This window comes from Tamandua tetradactyla, chromosome 1 (genome assembly GCF_023851605.1).
Source record: "Tamandua tetradactyla isolate mTamTet1 chromosome 1, mTamTet1.pri, whole genome shotgun sequence".
NCBI lineage: Eukaryota > Metazoa > Chordata > Mammalia > Pilosa > Myrmecophagidae > Tamandua > Tamandua tetradactyla.
Window position 1 is genome coordinate 67852763 of NC_135327.1, and position 20087 is coordinate 67872849.

A 20087-nucleotide genomic window follows, 5' to 3' on the forward strand; every position below is an offset into this window, starting at 1 on the left:
TTACCTTGTTTGATATTCATTGGGTTTCTGCCTGTTTCTTCTCTGAGGCTCTGCTATAGTATATACTGGTATGTTTTGTTGTTCCACAGGTTCCTTAAGATCTGCTCACTTTATTTCATTCCTTTGTCTATCGCTAGCCAAACTGAAGTATTTCTATTGTTTTGTCTTCTAGTTCACTGATTCTTTCTTCTGCCTGGTCAGATCTGCTACTGTATACTTCTGGAGTATTTTAAATCTCCATTATCATGCTTTTCATTCCAGAGAGCTCTGTTTGGTTCCTTTTAAAATGTTCTGATTCCTCGCTTTGTGCACGCATTGTCTTCTTGATTTCTTTTTGTTCTACATCTATGTTTTCTTCTGATACACTGAGTTTGTTTAGGAGGGTTGACCTGCCTTGGGAATGTGCACATGCTGCAAACTGTCACTGTAGGTGATTTGAACCTCTGGTACCTGCATTTAAGTGCCCACCAGCCACCCACCCCCTCAAACAGTGGCTCAGGCACTGACATATGCAGAAACTGCAGAGCCACCTTGATTGTGGGGGAGGGATCTGAACTCATAAATTTGTCCCATCACTTTCCTACCATTTTTGGTGATTTTTCCCCTTTTCCATGTTCATTGTGTTTTTCTGTAGTTTTGATCATTTTCTAGAGTTTTGAGATGATATATTTTCTCTTTTTTATTGCTGTTTCTAAGGAAGAATGTTCACCAGTATGACTTTCTCTGCCATCTTCAATTGAGAACAATTAGAAAGTGAAAATACTGTACCCCTTTGCTTCTGAAAAAAGGGACAGTAGGAAAGGAAATATAGATCTAGTCATATCCAGTACCTTAACTTCCCCATGTTGATTTAGATGTAAGTTTTGTACTCTCTTATAAAAATATTCACATTTTTGCTTAATGCTATTTTAGTTTTTGAAATTAAAAAGCTCCACATAAAATGTGCAGAAAAAGTAGAACACATGTATATACACAAAGAGGGAGAAAAATTCAAACATTCCCATTCCTCCTGCCACCTATTACCAGTGTTAATTTTTATCTATGTATGCCACCCATATCGTGGTAGATACTACTTTACTGACACACCAGTCTATCTCCAGGCTTTTTGGTAGAATTGACATCTGCATCAAGATATCAATCAATCTAAGGAAGTGATTCTCAAAGTACAGTCCCTGGACCAGTAGCATTAGCCTCACCGAGGAACTTGTTAGAAATGCAAAATCTCAGCTTCTCTCCAACACACTATTGAATCTTTAGTGAAGCTCTCTGGGTGATGCTGAGGCACACTCAAACAAGTATGTCTCACTGATATGACCTCACTGATCTGACCTTGCACAGTCACAATAATCCTACCCAAGTCAGTGACTCATAAAGGGGTTGCAGGAATGCTAAGCAGAACATGGCTTTGCTTCTTGCCTGGGAGAATGACTTAGCCTGGACTTGTCAGGCTGAAGGGTAAGACTTCTATTCCATCATTGAATTAAAGCATGCTCTCTCTTCCCTCTGGACACAAAGAGGGAAAATGATCCTGTGGGTTTCTATGGCCACTTGGCAGTCTGATGTTGAAACTGAAACTATGACCAGCAGAGAGGGGCCTCCTCAAAGCTTATATTTTTAAAGAAATCTTTAAGTTCCTACAGTAATAGTTCTCAAACCTCTCATGCCATTGGACTTGCTGAAATTTGCCCTAAAAGTATTTATTCTATGATAGTTTGAGTTGGGTTCTGAGAAATCTGCACCTGAAATCACACACAAACACAAACATATTCATATACGCATGTCCTATAGATATTGGTATTTTGTAAATTTGTATAACTTATATATTCTTTTCCACAAAATCATAAAATAACTTAGCCTTATTTTCTTTTTTATTTAATGATATAACGTAAGTATTTTTCCAAGTCAATCTTTATTATTCCTGGGATTCAATGGCAGAATAGAAATAAGGGGATTTATAATAGCATATTCACTTTTTTGTATACACATCTTTAGGCTTAGGATATGTGTTTGTTGCTTTGGCATTAACAGTTAGAACCAGTTTTCCCCAACATTGTGAGGCAATACCATGTCGTTAACCTTTTATCTATTTATTTAGGATAATTTCTATTCCTTATTTTTTCTAACATAAGTTATAAATAATAATTTTTGCCACAATGTACTGATATAATTTTATTAATACTTTTGATTATATCCTTAGGAAAAATTCCTGAAAAGCATACAGTAATTGGGAAATGAAAAGATGCACATAACTTTCAGATTTCAGATATAGCATTAACCTAATTCTATCCAGAAATCCTGTCCAATTTATGTTCCTTTAAAGAAGTGGTATGTGAAGGCACATATTTATTTTCATTTATGCTTGACATCCTTCTTTTAATCTATGCCAACTTGTTTAGCAAAATAAACACTATCTCATTTTTATGTGTGTTTCTTTCATTATAAGTGAGCATACATTTTTTCTTTGCATACTGGCCATATTATCAGCCTATTTCTTGATTTGGGGACATGTATCTTCTTGGTTCATGATTTTATTCATCAAATTTTATTCACCATTTTTGAGTGCAGAGTAGCACAAATATATTTTTCTGTTTTTCATTTTAATTTTGCTCCTTTGACAATATATAAGATTTTGTTTTATGATTTCTGCCTTTGCAACATGCTTAAAAAGGCATTGCACAATCTGCATTGGCTAGCTAATTTAAAAGCCATATAACCTCATGAACCTCATAAGCATTGCTACAATCATATTTAGTAAATAAAATTTTCACATCCTTACTAAGTTATGTGATCCAACTTCACTAAATGGAAAACATCATTCTACCATGAAATGGATCAGGATCCTTGGAATCCTGAGACTTCCTGGGTAGAGCTGCTGATCTGGTTAGTCATTCTAGAGACTAACCATTTTTGTTCAAATATGTTGTCCACTAGAGATCTTGCAAGATGTGGTTTGCTGAGCAGAAAACTGCTCTTAAGTGTGAGACCTGATTGTGGATGTCAAGTCTCACATTTCTTCACCAAAAGACTTCATCAGCAGACTAGAATCTCATGAGGAATTCAGGCAGTGTGGTGGCTCAAAAGTATGGAGGAAGTGTGAGATTTCTTTTAAGTCTCAGGTTTTAGGTGTGTGTGTGTGTGTGTATGTACATACATGAATACATATTATGGTTTTCTTTATTAAAATACTTGTTGGAACAGAGTTTAGACCCATATTTTATTCTTTTCTAACATAATATCTAGGAGAGTACTTGGGTCAGAGATAATGTTTTCCATAAATGATTGTGGAATGAATGAATGAATGAAGTCTATGTGAATAAGATTTTACCTTGTTTTGAAATACTATATCAAATGTCAGCTGTACAAAGTCTTTGAATGCAATTGAGTAAAGCCCTTTGAGGACCTAGAAAAGAGTAGCATAAGAGTTAATGATGTTGTTCTAGCTTTGTAATCATCATCCTTACCTTGCTGCTATGGAAGCTGCTTTGCCACCATGCCTACCACCAGCTCAAAGACCAGACACCCACACACTAGCTGTCGTGTGTCCCCATCATATCATGTTGGGCACTGTTCTTGCTCTCAGTAATGGCCCATTTCCAGTGTTACCATGGGTGGGCCACTTTATCTCTTTGATTGGCTTGATTATATATATAAATAAAATTTTATTTATGATTGTAATATAATTATATATAATAAATATACATGTTATATATATAATACACATGCATATGCACACAATTTGAGATTCCTTTGCTTTCAGGTGTTTAATTGACTACAAAGCCAATTAAAATGCAGCATCTAAATGGCATTTTAGCAATAATAGCTATTCCCTAGCTTTTTCTGGTGAATCTGGGAAATTAAAAAGATAATCACAGTCCCGATTAGATAGAGTTCTACCTGCTGTTCACCAAAGTCATGTTTTTTTTACTCACCTTGTATGATGTCTTCAAAACTGCTAATCTTTTCCATTGGAGAACTTTCAACCACCTGACTTGATTATACTTTATTTTTTTCAGAAATTTCTTCTTCAGGAAAGCTAAAGACCATGTTACAAAAACTTTCTTGAACTTCACTCTTCTGAGTAAGTTTATCTCCTAAGATGCATGATTCTGAATCTGACCTTAGGAATTAGAATCATACCTGGTAAACCAGATCCCACATGCATGTGGAATTTCAAGGTCTCTGCATAGCTGCTCATCCAAGGAACCCACCTTGCAGTTCCTGCAGGTAGCAATTTCAACACTAACTTCATGGCTCTGCTATCTGAATCTCTTTCATCTGTTTCTGCAAAGTCTGGAGCAGTAAAAAGTTCAACTTGAATTTGGCATATCTTTGCTATTTCAGTATCTAGCTTCATTAGAGATGACATTTGCATGTACTATATATATCACAGCATACACAATTACCAGGGTAACTAAAATGAAAAGGGAAAGATGCTCGTAAGTTGAAACTGACTTTAAAGCATTGGTGGAGCTGAAGGCAGTCATGGACAGACACTTAAACTGTGAATCTCTGTGGTAACAAGGGTGCCCGGGTTTAGTGAGCTCTTGTCTGAGCCAGGATGAGACTCCAAAACTACCAAACTGGAGCAATATTATTATTAATATTTTGAGAAGAACATCATTGACTTTTAATTTTCCCCAACCACTTTTGCATGGCTGCTTTGTATTAGCTAGAAGCTCAAAGAGTATTTATTGAATGCATAGATTGGGCCACTTCTTTCTAATTAAGAATTGAAATTAAAGCACATTAAGGCAACTATTGAATTTATAGATGAGATGACCACAATAAAGAAGAGGGACCCAACACATGGTCTCATCCTAACATAGTTCAGAGACTGCCTCTGACCACCTCTCTAAAGCAGCTCACCTCCCCATCCTGTGCTATCCCAATCTCTAACTTCCAATTTTGTTTGAAAGGTGACTTTCATCTATCTCTTCCCAGAGATCCATCTAGGCTGGTCTTTTTCTCTTTCTTTGCCATCGTACCTGCCCCTAAAATGAAAGTTGGAACATAGTCAGGTTTTAAGGAAGGTCAAAGGACTAGGTGCTTCTAACTTTTGTGCCATTGATTACTTTTAAAAATTGCTTTGGTTGTTATTCCTGATGGTTGCAAAACAGATGAAGGAGCCACAGCCATTCAAGTTTTCTAGCTTGGTGAACGTTAGGTGATCAGCGTTTTCTAGGTCCAAACAGAAACCAGTTTAGAAGTGACCAGGAATAGGTTCTCTTGCATTGATTGTGAGACCTCCAGGAGAGATGACTCCTGGTAGTATGAAATCTGAGATAGGGTTTCAGAGTGGTGATTAGAGCTGTGGCTAAATAAGATAAAGATGTAGACCAGAAGCAGGTAGAATATCTCTGGTCTAATTCCAAGTAAGCTATAGGAATTTCAAAGCAACAGAAGACCTGAGACCAGCCGGCAGTGTTCTTCCACTCCTCAGGCCTCACACGGTTCCCGTAGGTTCCATCTGCCCTTTTTTCCTGGTAGCCACTAAGCAATGTTTTTGGGGGAGATTATGCCCTGTTCCATGAGGTGAGTGACAGCTCCCCAGAGGGTGCAATGCTCTTCATTGAAGACTTTACTCTGGTCTTTCCGTGTATTTATATACACCAAGAGAAAATCAAACCCCATGTCTGTCCTGGTGAAGCATCCTTGGCATGTGGCCCATTGGTCGTGTGATCATGACGCTTTAGTGGCTGGTCCTTCCTTGTCTCCTGTGCACTGGCTCGTGGGTGGCTCTGCTCTATAAGGTCCCACTCCACAGGGGAAGAATGACCAACTCTGGGGAAAGTGATAACAGCCAGCTTCTAGAATCTACTTCCCCCAAGCCTAGATTCCCAATTAAATCTCAATTAATATGCCTAACTGCAGCAGAAGACAGGGAAGCTTAGGTGTCTGTGAGAGTCAGACCGTTTGAGGTAGGGGATGCTGTACTGGCTCTGGGAGAATCTCTGGGTTGTATGTTGTCATTGTTTCTCTCTTATACATTTATCTATTTCTTGAATATAGCCTTCTTTGTTCATAACAGATCATATAATCCAGAGCACACTTATTTTCCTTAACTTACGGAAATTTAACATATATACATAGATGCAAAAATCTTAATGTACAACCTGCAAGTTTTGTAAATGTATACCCCTGTGGAACGTCTCTCCACCCCATATAGTCAATTCCCCTTCTAGAAATAGCCATTATTCTGAATTTCATATTGGCTTTGTCTGCTTGTAATTTTCATGTGAGTGGAAACATATGGCATGTACTTTCTTGTATATGATTTCGTTTACTGAATATTATGCCTATGATATCCACCCATCTTGTTGTATACAGTAGTACTTTTGTTTATTTTTTCTGTCAAATATTCTCTTGAATGAATATATCATAGCCAATTTATATATTCTACTATTGATGCGCATATGAGTTGTTTCCAGTTATATGTTATTTACAAAATTGCAGCTATGAACATTTTTGTGTTTATCTGATTTTTCCCATATGTACCTAAGAAAGCAATTGCCAGGTCTTAGAGTACTCATATATTGAGCTTAGGTAGTTACTGCTGAAAGTTTTCCAAAGTGATTGTACCAACCTATACTCTGACCAGCAGTGCTTGAGAGTGTTAGCTGTTCCATAATACCTGTCATTACCAGGCATTCTTAGTTTTCTTTTTTTCATTTTAGCCACTCTTTTGTGGTTTTAACTGGCATTTCCCTGGTGACTAAGGACATTGAGTACTGTTTTATATGCTCATTCAGCATGTGACCACTTTTGTGAAATGTCTGTACAAGTTAATGTGTATTTTTAATTGGATTATCTATCTTATTAAATTGTAGGAGTTCCTCAAATATTCTTAATAAAATTTGTTGGCCAGATAGAAAATATCTTCCTCAGTCTCTTAGATGGATCAGCTATTCATCTTTTTTATTGTTGCAGAACAGAAGTTCTCAATTTTAATAAAGCTCAATACATCAATGTTTTCTTTTAGGCTAGTGTTCTGTGGATCTTGTGTAGAAATGTTTTTCCACTCCAATGTCATGAAGATTTTTGCCTCTGTCTATAAGTTTATTGTTTTGTCCTTCACATTTAGATGGGTAGTCTATTCAGAGTGGATTTTTCTGAGTGGCTTTAGTTAGGTTTATTTTTTCCACATGACTATCCAATTGATCCAGCACCATTTACTGAAAAGCCAACGCCTTTCTCTACTGTTCCTAAATGGTATCTTTCTCATAAATCAAGCAACATAACTATTTGTGGAGTATATTTTTGTACTTTTTAGTGGAATACAGTGCTTTAAATATTTGACATTTTCCGATGCCCAGACATGGCCTCAAAGAAGCGAAGCAATCTTAATGGTAAGGCTGTAAAGAGCCTTTACTAATATTTTAAGGAAGTTAAATTTTAATATGATTTTATTTTTGAATATTAATCTTTACAGCATATTTCTCCAAATTATTTCCAAAATTGTTATTTGGCAATTATATCTGACAAGAAATTAAAAATAGAATTACACTTGACATCAAATATGATTTTATGGCATATCCTTTAGTCACCAAATAGGAGAAATAGAGCAGATAAGGCAGCCTCTCCCTTCCATGTCTGTTTGGCCTCTTGAACTGACTATGAGGTATTTGCCTGTGGTAACACAGGACTGGCTGTAAGTCACCCCCTTTGAACCCAATGCAATCTGTGAGGCCATTCTGGAATTTTGAAAGATTTTGTGGTGATGCATGAGTCTAACAACCGGCCTTGAATCCTTTCCAAGGACACCATTCTTTGTACATAGCCATTGCTCCTAGGCTTACATATTTATTCATTTGCTTCTATGGCATGTCACAGTTTTCCCACCATTGGTTGGTCCATGAAATAAATCCAAAGCATTTTCCAAACGGAGTTTCGTAAGAATTAGCTTTATAAACTCAATTCCTACCAGAAGTGCCAAAGCTTGGGACAGGAAGGGGTTCTCAGTAAAATGTGAGAGTATATACAAAGGATAAATATACTGTAATGAGGCAATTATCAGATGTGGCTTCCAGGAGCATTCTGTGGCTCTGAATACAAAGCCTTTCCTGGCTTTCAATTTTCCTAACATGAATATTTAGAAATAGTCTTTCTATAGATGGTCTCTAATTTCTCTACTAGCACTCCCATCTCGTGGCTGTATCCTTTCAACAGTGTTTAACTGGTAGTTTTGGAGATGTGATGAAGTTCATGGTTACCTTGTCCCTTCAATCATGGAGCTCCAGTGGCAGATGCTGATAAGTTAATAGATATTTTGCCATGCATATGTTCACTGACATACAGAAAATTGGAGAAAGCTGGGTATGCAATGAAAATGAACCCATCTCAGATTTAGGAGTTAAAGAAGGCTTTAACAAGTGCTGCCTAAACTTTGCCCAGACTCAGAGTGGGACTGAGCCTGGTGGGCATGGATGGCTGGGGTGGGGTGGTACAAGAGAAAGGAAGGAGATATCCTCAATTTCTTCCTTTTCCTCATCTGCCTCACATTCAGAGTGCTTCAGCTAGACCCCTCTCCTGTATCTACAAAATCCATCAGAATCCAAAGACCCACACCATCCCTCCTGTTTCTCTGATCTCACTTCCTTCCATTTCTTTCAATTCCTCCCCATTTACCAGATTTCTGTCCTACTATATTTGTCCTTTCTGGCTAGAAGGTAGGCTATCTCAGAGCAAACATCTTATCTGTCTTAACTACGGTGATATATCACCATCAACCAACTTCTATCTAATCCATGCAATGTTAAAGAGTTTTAATTCTATATTAGGAGCAATAAGGGGCTATAATGTGAGACGTTACATCACCAAATTTGCATTTTAGAAAAACTACACTGGCCATTATTTGGGAGAAAGGACTAGAAGAGGATGAGACTTGAGGCCAGGATAATATTTAGGAGGTTGGCAGTAATATACATAGGAAATGAGATGATACCTGAGTTAGGAGCATGGCTGTGGAGATGAGAATAAATACAGGCATATGTTGGAGATACTATGGTTTCAGTTTCAGATCGCCACCATAAAGTGAATATTGTTATAAAATGAGTCACATGATTTTTTTGGTTTCCCAGTGCATATAAAAGTGATGTTCACACTATACTGTAGTCTATTAAGTGTGCAATAACATTATATCTAAAAAAAACAATGCCCATTCCTTAATTAAAATGTGACATAGCGACATGAAGTGAGCTCATGCTGTTGGAAAAATGGTGCCAAGAGACTTGTTTGAAGTAAGGTTGCCAAAACCCTTCAATTTGTAAAATATGCACTTGAAGTGTAATCAAGTGTAGTGCAATAAAATAAAGTATGCCTGTAGTTGGAGTTAGCAAGCAGCACTGACCAAAGGCAAAGAATTAGATATGGGATGGGGGAGAGGTGGAGTCAGTGATTGTGTCCAGATTTCTGGCATGTGAAAAGGGGTGGATGATGTTACCATTTACTAGAAACATCGAAATGGGATCAGAAAGGAGGATAGTGAGGTGGCAGAGGGTGTTACAATAAGGAAAGTTTAGTTTTTTAAAAATATTTTTTATTTAAGAAAACAAACAATACATGTAGAACCACCAAAAATGGATATCTTAGTTTATCTTAGGCATATTTAAATAAAGTATCTGAATAATCAGTATAAAACCTGTATTTGCACAGTAGGTTCCATAAACTAATTTAAAATTAAAGCAAGCAAGAAAAAAATCTACAAATTCGGGCATCAGAGTTTCTTAAATTCTAAATATTAAGTCCTACCTTAAATAACCATTTGATCAGCTATCAAAACTGTGTATGTTCTCAAAATATCAAATAGAAAGTTATTACAAATATCAACTTTGCTATAGTAATGACCTATGTTACTAAACATTTTCAGGTTTTTGATTTCAGAAATCTTATCTAATACTGCTATAACTGCCTATGGCTTTTATTTGTCAGTTCTATATATTCTTTCCTTCTCTTACTTTTTATCCTTTGTTACCCTAGCTAATACTCTTCAATTCTGTTATCTCCTCCAGACCTCCCTCTCTGTCTTTTTTATTTAGTTGTCAGAGCGCACTTTAATATTCCTTGTAGGGCAAGTGTATGTTGGCAAATTCTTGCAGTCATTGTTTATCTGTGAAGATTTTAATCTCTCCCTCAATTTTGCAGGACAATTTGGCAGGGTAAAGAATTCTTGGCTGGAAGTCTTTCTTATTCAGAATCTTAAATATATCACACCACTGCCTTCTCACCTTCGTAGTGCCTGTTGAGTAGTTTGAGCTCAGTTTTGCAGAGTTTCCCTTGTATGTAATAAATCTCTTTTCTCTTGCTGCTTTTATGACTTTTTGCTTCTTTTTAAGATTTAACATTCTGATGAGTATATGTCTTGGAGTAAGCCTATTTGGATTTATTCTATTTGGGATTCATTAGGCTTGCTTGGTTTGGGTGTTTATACTTTTTAAAAGGATTGGGAAGGTTTCCATTATCTTTTCAACTAATCTTCCTATTCTTTACTCTTCTCCTCTCCTTCTGGGACACCAATAATTCTTATATTTGTACACTTCGTGGTATCTGTCATTTCCCTGAGATCTGGCATTTTTTCCATTTTTTCTTGCCATTCATTCTTTTGAACATTCAAGTACAATTGTCCTGTCTTCTAATTCGCATATTTTTTCTTTTGCCTCTTAAAGGCTACTGTTGTGAGTCTCTAATATACCTTTAATTTGGTCTACAGTTTCTTTCTTCTCTGTGATAACTGTTATTTTTCAATTTATTCTTTCAAATTCCTCCAATGTCTTCTTGATATCCTTTATGTTGTTATGAACAAACTTAATTTGTTCCAAATTGTGTGTCCTCGTGGATAATTTAATTTGGTCACTTAGCTGAACCACATCCACCTGGATCATCACATGCTTTATGATCTTTTGTAGATGGGGCATTTTAATGTCTTAAAAAAGGTTATTTGCAGATTTATCTCCTTTCCTCAACTAAGATTTTAAATTTACATGTATTAGCTTTGAAGATCCTTTTCTGGATTTGTTTTTTCAGTCCTTACCCTTGAAGCGAAGTCCCTAATCTCAAGGGGGACTGCAATTCTGTTTAGCACTTCATTTCTAGTGCGATGCCCCTATAAATCCCAGACAGGCAATTTGTCAGAATGCACTTTCTGCTTCTCTCCCCAAATTGATGCTCTTGAGCATTCTGGTCACCTTAGGCACACTTGTCCCCACTGCAGGTGCACCTTCTAGCACCCAGTCACAATACTCAGCTCGGCTGGCTTCTTAGGCTTCACTTCTCCATCTGCACATACCTGCCATCTCTGGGCCTCCATAGGAGAAGAGCAGTGGTATCAGTACCCAAACACATTTTTTTCACTTGTTGGATGTTGGACTGGCACCACTCAATGTCTCCCTTTCCTCCCCAGGGAAGGGTCCCCCTAGTCTTTGCTAAACAAACCAGGTGCCCACAGCAGCATTTCACGGGGGTGAGGAGTTCACACTATTCTTTGACTAAGTTGAGCCAGTGCACAGGGAAAGCACATCTATTATCTTCCATGTTTGGCACAGGAATTTCCATTATGGAGCTGAAGGGAAAATCTTCTCATGCCAGCTGTAGGGGTAGGAGAAGTCATGACTGAGTACATTCACCTGGTTCTCTCTGCCCCAGTTTCTCCAGTGTTTCTCCAAGGGCCTCCCTATGCAGGGAAGAAGACCCGTCATAATCACTTGCACCCTGGAACCACTGTCCTGGTCATTTCTCTATTCCATCTTTCATTGTTGTATGGAGCCAGGGTGAACCTAGCCACTCCTTTTCCACCATCTTGCCAGAAGTCAGAAGTTGGGTTCTCAATAAAGTGAATTTGAGAAATTTTCAAGTGTGAATTTTGATGAGATAATTTATTTGTGGGTTGGAAGCTCAGGAGATAAGTCAGGGCCTGAAGCAAAATTTTGATGTTATCAACATATAGGGGCTGTTTGAAATCATTGAGTTAGCTAAAAGGAGAGTGTGCAGCTTTAACAAAAGTTGAGAACTCAAGGAACACTGAGGATTTGAGGCAGGAAGAGAAAGAAGCCTCAGGTGGAGAGCAGAAACAATGCAATTAGTCCTCCAGGCCCAATCCCTGCCAAGTTACACCTTGATTTTCTACCTGTGCCAGTGTCACCAAATCAGGAAAGGGGTCATCTTTGCATTTGTACTAGGAATTTGATCATTCTCTTCCATCTCCTGTGATGCCTTAGCCCACCTTTACTTCTCAGCCTTCAAAATCCAGGTTCAATCTTGCCTTCTCTCTTAAGCCTTCCCATTCCTTCTCCCTCCTAACAAGGGAACTCAGAAGTCATTTATTTGCAAGGCAACTTGCCAAGAATTAGATATTTCAGTCATGGAGCCTACAATATTATATAACACTCAGACTCAAATTAAGTTTGGATTCATTTTAAAGGAAAACACACCTTTCTTCCTGATTATCTAGGTTTAACTATAATACATTTAAACATCAAAACTATTTGCATGATTTATGCCCCACTTGTTGAAACTGAATTCTTTGATACTGAATTTTATGAAATGATCCCTCGACAGCATCATTACCAAAGTGTTATTTTCCCCTTGCAAGAGCAAACTCACTTTTAGTCACCAAATTACCATTTTGTGGAGACTTTAAAAGCATTAGTGCACCCCAAAATACAGCAATGAAAAAAATGACGTGCCCAAGATCCCCAGCATCAAGGCACGGAAGGTCAGCCTGAACAGATGAGCAGGGAAACCTGGAGCTCTGTGCCTTCATACTCGGTGGTGTGGGAGTTCATAGCTCTAGGGAGGTATCAGTATACATGTGATTGGGTCATTTAAATAAACAGGGAAGAGCCCTCCCACTTCACCCAGGAAGCATTTCCTTTCTTTCTCTGAAGCCACCACACTTTAGTGGTGCATCACAGGATCAGATGCTTGGAATTCTCTTTTTTTGTGCATGGTGATGTGGTGTATTTTAGTGGACATACTTTCAAGATAGGCTTGCACGAAGTTTTTTTGCACAGCCTAAACATGTTATTTTTTTTAACACATCTTCTATCAAGACCTAATAAGAGGTGGCCTAAGGGTACAATGATTGAGGAATGGAGAAGGAACTATGGTGTATACATACAATGGACTACTGAGTTGCCATAAGAAGGAATGAAGTTGTGAGGCATGCAACTAGGTGAATAACTTTAAGAGCTGTATGTTAAATGAAATATCAGGGAAAAATAACAAATATTATCATGACTCAATTTTAGGGGCTAACTATAATATAAAGATTTGATGAACTAAAGTTGAGAGCATGGGTTATCAGGTTGGGGCTTATTGTAAAGGGTCCTAGATTGTAAGCTCTTACGTATATTCAGGAGTTGTAACAGTTAATTCTAAATTCTGAGATACTGAGCTGTTTGTACATAACATGGTCTTTCCCAGAAACTTTGAGTACTTATGTGACACCTGAGATTCAAAGTTAGAGCTCTGAAACTAAAAAGGTAAGCTTTACCCCATACAGGAGCTGTTTAAAAAGTTGAAAAAGGAATCAGATGTCAAATAGAGATATGAATAACTGATCTGGATAGGACTAAGGTGTACTAGAAGATTGGGTAAAGGATGATATTGTTCATATTTTAAAACCTCAACTTCTGGGTGAGACTAAAGGGAGAGATGTTTATTTGGTGCAAAATTTATATTTTGGGTAGTGCATTTCCTAATTTAACTTTTATGGTCAGTTTGGTTGAACACCATAAGTATATGGATCCTTGAATAGGGAGTGAGGTTTTGTTGGTTTGTCCAGTGTGATGCCCCTATAGATACTGGAGTGATTTGGGCAGTGAATAAAGAAGTATTTGCAAAGTCCCCTTGGGAGAATGGGGAGAAAGGAGGAAATATTCAATATTCACCTCTTTTTAGTTTGTGATGTGTTGGAATGGCTAAATGGAGGTATCTGGGACTGTTGAGCTGTGTTCCAGTAGCCTAGATTCTTGAAGACGATTGTATAAAGATATAACGTTTACAATGTGATTGCATGATTGTGAAAACCTTGTGTCTGATGCTCCTTATATCCAGAGTATGGATATATGAGTAAAAATAAATAAGTGGATAATGTGGAGGACAAAAGATAAATTAATTGGGCATATAGAAACACTGGTGGTCAGTGAGAAGAAGGGGTTAGGTGTATGGTGTGTATAAGTTTTTCTTTTTTCTTTTGGCTGTTTTTTCTGGAGTGGTGCTAGCATTGTAAAAAATGATCATAGTGATGAATATAAAGCTATATGATGCTATTGTGAGCCATTGATTGCACACTATGCATAGAAAGTATGTGTGTGAAGATTTCTCAATTAAAAAAAAAGACCTAATGAAAAGTATGCGGAACAGGCCCCAGGTAAAGCCAAAATAGTGAAATACATATAAAAAAGACTCATGGATCTTCTCAGCAAAATCAGTCAGAGGAGCAGCTCATTCATTTGATTTTCATGAAGGGTTCTGGGGAGATTGAAATATGACACTGCCATGATGACCACAGATGTGACATTTCCCATAGTCTTCCCAGTTGATTCTGATACTGCTTGGCCTCACATTCTACTGCCTCCTTCTATGTGAAATAATAAAAATGTCCCATCTAACTCCATGTGCCAGACTAGCACATTACCTTAATCTTAACTTTCTCATCTGCAGATATGAGATGAGTACAAAAAATAGTTTGTACTGTGTCAACACCAGTATTTGGCTACCCTAGAGTCTGAGAAAAAAGTTACTAAACAACTCAATGTTCTTTTTTCTTGTTCTGCCTGTTCTTTAATTAACCTTTCTGCAGTTACAATCAAAATTCATCTTAAGAACTAGTAATTTAGGACACCTTCCCCAACCAAGCCAATCTATGCTAAGAAAAGAAAGCAAACTTTGATATTAGCACCATCATATATTTGCCTGTGACACTAATACAACTTAATGTTCTTAAACTTATCTGTGTGCAAACTGAGGATACCAACCACCTCTTTGGGTTGGAAATATCAAGTGTAATAATATATATAAAGCCACACCTGGTTTAAGAAAGAATTCTAGGGCCTACATCAAGCATACAGGAAACTTTAAATATTAATTTTCCAAATATTGCAAAATAAATTGAAACTCACTCTGAACAAATACAAGAAAACTGAAAGTTATAACATTATTATTTTCCTTGAAAGACAAAAATGATTTCTTACAAGTAGGCTTTCACAGACTTGACAGCATCACCACTGCTTTGTACCTCCAGTGTATAGCTGTGCTGATCTGGTGATGCAGAGGTGGGGAAGTGAGATCCAGCTCTCACACCTGGCTCTGGATCACCTCAGGTAGGCAGACAAGGTGTTCTAGGGAGCTCAGCATTCTACTAACCAGATAGGAGACCAGAGATCAATGCTTCCAGGAGATCCCTCATTGGGTAGCAGGACCTAAATACCCAAGTCTGTTGACAGAGAAGGGGGCCATTGATGGACACAACCCTGAAGGCCCAGGGACCAGTGACTCAATCACCTGACTATAGAAGCCTGACTCTCTTTTAAATTCTCCAGGTAAGATTATGGAGTTGGTTGATATCTTGGCTTCCTTTGGGAATCCAGGGTTTAGTTCAGTAGTTGGGATGTGCCCCAGTCTTTGGGTCACAAGCATCAGGAGACAAGCTGTGAGGTGCTGGACATGACACAGGGAGGCAAAAAAACTGCAGGGATCTAAAATCATTAAACGAAAAAGCAATATTCTCTCAGATGTTTCTTTTTACCCAGGGCAAGTGCAGAGTCTCACAGACTTGCCCCTTCTGAAGAGGCCTTCCTGCCTGAGGACTTGGATCAGCCTTGTCTATATGGGGTCAGTAGGAGAATAGTAGGGCAGGCAGCTATGAGGAGCGGATTTGATATCATCCCACATCCTGGGAACAGACACAGATGTTTCACATAATGTCTCTTTGAATGTGGACAAACTTGCCCCACCCAGTTTCAGAAGCTTAGTTCCCTCATCCTCAAACAAGAATAGCTGAATTCCATGACTTCCAAAGGCAACTGTCTGCTTTTTTTTCACATCATGGGAAATTAGAAACATGACACTATCTGCTGGAGCTGCCAGCACCAGAATTCTTGTTTCTTTCATCTTGGGCTGTGATGATCCAGCTTTTAACATTGCAAATGGGTACTTCTTCAATAATTGTGCATTTGAAAATCAAATTTAAGATTGTTAGCCTATAAATATTCTCATCTTAGAAGAAGAGGAAGAGACTTTTATCATGGGTGGTACTTTATAGCCACAGATTTTAGTGTGGGGGGAGACTTTGCAGGTTCATTCCCTTCATTTGGAGGTGAGGAAATTGGTGTAGAGTGAGATGTCATCTCAGAATCAGATGGCCAGTCAGGGACAGAGCCCATACAAGGAATTCCCAGGTCCCATACAAGGAATAAGTATGTCAAATGCCATTTATGAATGCCTGAAGCCAAAATATTGGGAAAATGAAACATGCCCTTTCATTTGAGCCCATATTTGGATCATAAAAATTCACTTCACTTTACATCTTTAGCTGGCTTTCCTGGAGTCGTTTTTCAGTTAATGCTTAGCTGCAATTATGTATGGATGCTTTTTTAGTACAATTGTTTCTAAGTTTAATTGGAACTGTAATTCTAAATTAATGAACTCATGGCTTCAAAGGAAATATGTAATGAGGCCCAAGTGGCAATGTGTAATAAGCTTGATCATGTGACAAGCTAGAAACAAAGCATGACCTGAGGGACCAGTTTGAGCCATTGGTGCCATGGAGATTATGTGGGCATGCTCACTGGAAGAGAACGTGTTTAAGAGTTTTTATTCACACTGATCTATCTAGTTCAAAGAAAATTTAAAAAGTGAATTTTTAAATTTAAAAATTTAAAAAGTGAAAATTTAAAAAGATATCATCTGAAAGTGCTTTCCAGTCTGTTATCTGTTATATACTCCACATCCAAAGGATTTGTCTATAGGAAATGCTATAGATTATATACCTGAGTCCTTTCATTTTGAAAATTCAAAACAGAAATCTGGAGAAGGGAAGTAATGTTGTTAGAGTCACATCATTAATTAGAGTTCTAGCTAGTTTTTAGATTCTGATCTATTCTCCTATTTATGTTCTCCTATGATCATTTCTATTTACTCAGGACCCACTTCTTGTTCACTCAGATACATTATTTATATGAAACATTCTTTGGGAGAAGACAACTGGACCAAAAATGAGAAAATGAGGAAGATTATGAGATGTCTGAAGCTAGGCAAATAACTGGAACTCTTGGAGTCTCAGTTCCTTCATCTGTGTTATGATGATACAATACCTATCTTATTAAGAAAAGAAGGAGAATGAGAATATTTGAAAAATAAGATAGCCATGGGCTAATGTGAGGTTTATGATTATTGGTATTATAGTTGTCTAAGCTTTGGGGAAAACAATTGAATACAAGAGGTGAACAAGGCCATTCGATCAAAGTCTCTGTTGATGATACAGAACAATGTGCTGTGAGAGGAACTTCACTTGCATCCTTTGTGGTTACAAATTTGTTAACAGAGAGGAGTTAAGAATGTGGGTTCTAGGTCCAAAAATCCAGGATTTAAATGCCAGGTCATTATGACATTAAGCAACTTATTCAATATTGCTATATTTCAGTTCATCTTTCTGTAAAGTAGAAATAATAATACTTCTCTCAGAGAGTTGCATTAAAAAACAAGATAAAGAATTTAGAGCACACATGCTTGAAATTTCATAAATCACACTTGTTGACTCTAAGTAAATATTATATTAGCAGTATGATTATTGCTATATATGTATAGTAGTAAATAGCAAGTCATATAGTGTATCTCTCCTTTTCATTGTTAGTAGACTTAATGATTGCATCTGGTTCCCCTTTCCCTTCTTTCCGTGCAGAGCTATGTCATGAGCATATACATTTAACTCACTTTTTAAAACATTTCAATGAAAACGAATCAAACAAATGCAGAAATTGAGGAAACATAGTCTATTGGAAACTAATAATTTCAGCTGAATAGTGACTACACGGAGGATAATTGGAGGGGCTGTGGTAGATTTACTTATAACTAAACCATATGTAACGGAGACATTTACATGGGAAATGGGGAGATGTTTCCATAATTTCTCTACCAACATCACAGTGTGATGTATCACTCAATGTGAGTGATGGGGAAAGCCAGAAGATTAGGTCTAGGGCTCCCTGGAGTAACAGGGAGTATCATCTGATTCTTCATTGATATTTGAACAGAACCTTTTACCAATCTCTAAACTCTTCATTTCCTACTTGATAGTAAGCACAATGCTGCATTTCTAGGAATGAACTAACAGAGAAAAGCTACAGAACAGGTAAAAAACATTTTAATATTAGTGGAGATCTTTTTCTAATAATAGATTTATGAAAAGAAGCTGGATGAAATTTTAGAGTACTTCAAGTTAAAAATCCCAGTAAAATTCAAGAAAAAATTAAAATGGCCAGTAAGAAGACGCATGAATATGAGTTTAGAAAAGATGCATTGAGATCCCCAAAAATGACCCAAATTTCCTGTAGTCGCATATTTCTAATTTAATTCCATTGTGGTCCAGAATATGTGGTTTGCATGATTTAAACCCATTTAAATTTATTGAGGCCTGTTTTATGGCTTAACATAAATATAAGGAGAAGATTCCAAGTGCAATTGAGAAGAATGTGCATTCTGCTGTAGTTGGGTGGAATGTTCAACAAAAGTCTATTAGACTAATTGGTTTTATTGTTGCTCAAGTTTTCTATTTCCTTATTATCTTCTGCCTAGTTGTCTTTTTTTTTTTTTTTTTTTGCATGGGCAGGCACCGGGAATCGAACCCAGGTCCTCTGGCATGGCAGGCAAGCATTCTTGCCTACTGAGCCACTGTGGCCCTGCCTAGTTGTTTTAACCACTAACCATTATTGTTGAATTGCTTATTTCTCCCTTCGTTTTTGAAAGGTTTTGCTTCATGTATTTTGGTTCTCTGTTATTAAGTAGATATATGTAAATAATTTTTATATCTTCCTGATAGATTGATTCTCTTATTATTATAAAATATCCTTCTTTATCTCTGGCAATAATTTTCATCTTAAAGGGCTTTTGTTTGATGGTACTATAGACCTTCCAACATTTTCTTGGTTATTGTTTGCATGCTAAATATTTTTCCATTCTTCTATTTTCAAACTACTTGTGCCTTTAAATTTAAAATGTGTCTATAGTTGGATCATTTTAAAAATTTCATTCTGCCAGCCTCTGCCTTTTGATTTGGTTGTTTAATCTATTTACATTTAATAACATTGCTAATGTGGTAGTATTTACTTGCCATTTTGTTATTTGTTTTCTTTGTGTCTGTTTTTCTTCCTTTATTGCACAATTCCTCGCATCTTTTCTGTTAAAGAGATACTTCCTAGTGCACCGTTTTAATTCTCTTGTTATTTCTTTTATTATATATTTTCATAAATATTATATATTTATATTGTTTTCTTAGTGTTTTCTCTGGACATTATAATTAGCTTCTCAATTTAAAAGAATTGATTTCAGATTAGTAATCTTAATTTCAATAGTGTTCAAAACTTTCCTTCAATATACCTCTATTTCCTCCTCCATCATTTGTACTATTATAAGTCCATCAACACAATTTTATAATTATTGCTTTTACATTTGTCCTTTTAAGACAGGAGAAGAAAAGAGTTATAAACAAAATATGTTTACACTGTCTTTCATAAAACTTATGTAATTATCTTTACTACCTTTCTTTTATTTTCTGATTTCTTTCACTTAGTATAATTTTTTTAATTGTTATCATTACTATTATTATTTTTATTGATTTATTTATTTGCATAGGCAGGCACCTGGAATCGAACCTGGGTCTCCAGTATGGCAAGAGAGAACTCTGCCTGCTGAGCCACTGTAGTCTGCCCATGATTACTATTACTTTTAATTAGACAACATTCCCAAGACGTACCCCCATTATTGACACTTGGCATTAGTGTGGTGTCTTTGTCACAATTGCTGAAGAACTACTAAAATATTACTGTTAACTATGGACCATAGTTTACATTGGGTATATCCTAATGTACTCATAT

General features: G+C 36.9%; 1 long non-coding RNA gene across 1 annotated transcript in view; it reads left to right on the plus strand.

The window, feature by feature from the left end:
• The first annotated feature begins 1390 nt into the window (after positions 1-1390).
• Positions 1391-20087, plus strand: part of LOC143684778 (uncharacterized) — a 132508-nt gene continuing 113811 nt past the window's right edge. The window contains exons 1-2 of the long non-coding RNA XR_013176163.1: positions 1391-1455; positions 4014-4078. This is a non-coding gene — a long non-coding RNA (uncharacterized LOC143684778). The remainder of the gene's footprint in view (positions 1456-4013; positions 4079-20087) is intronic.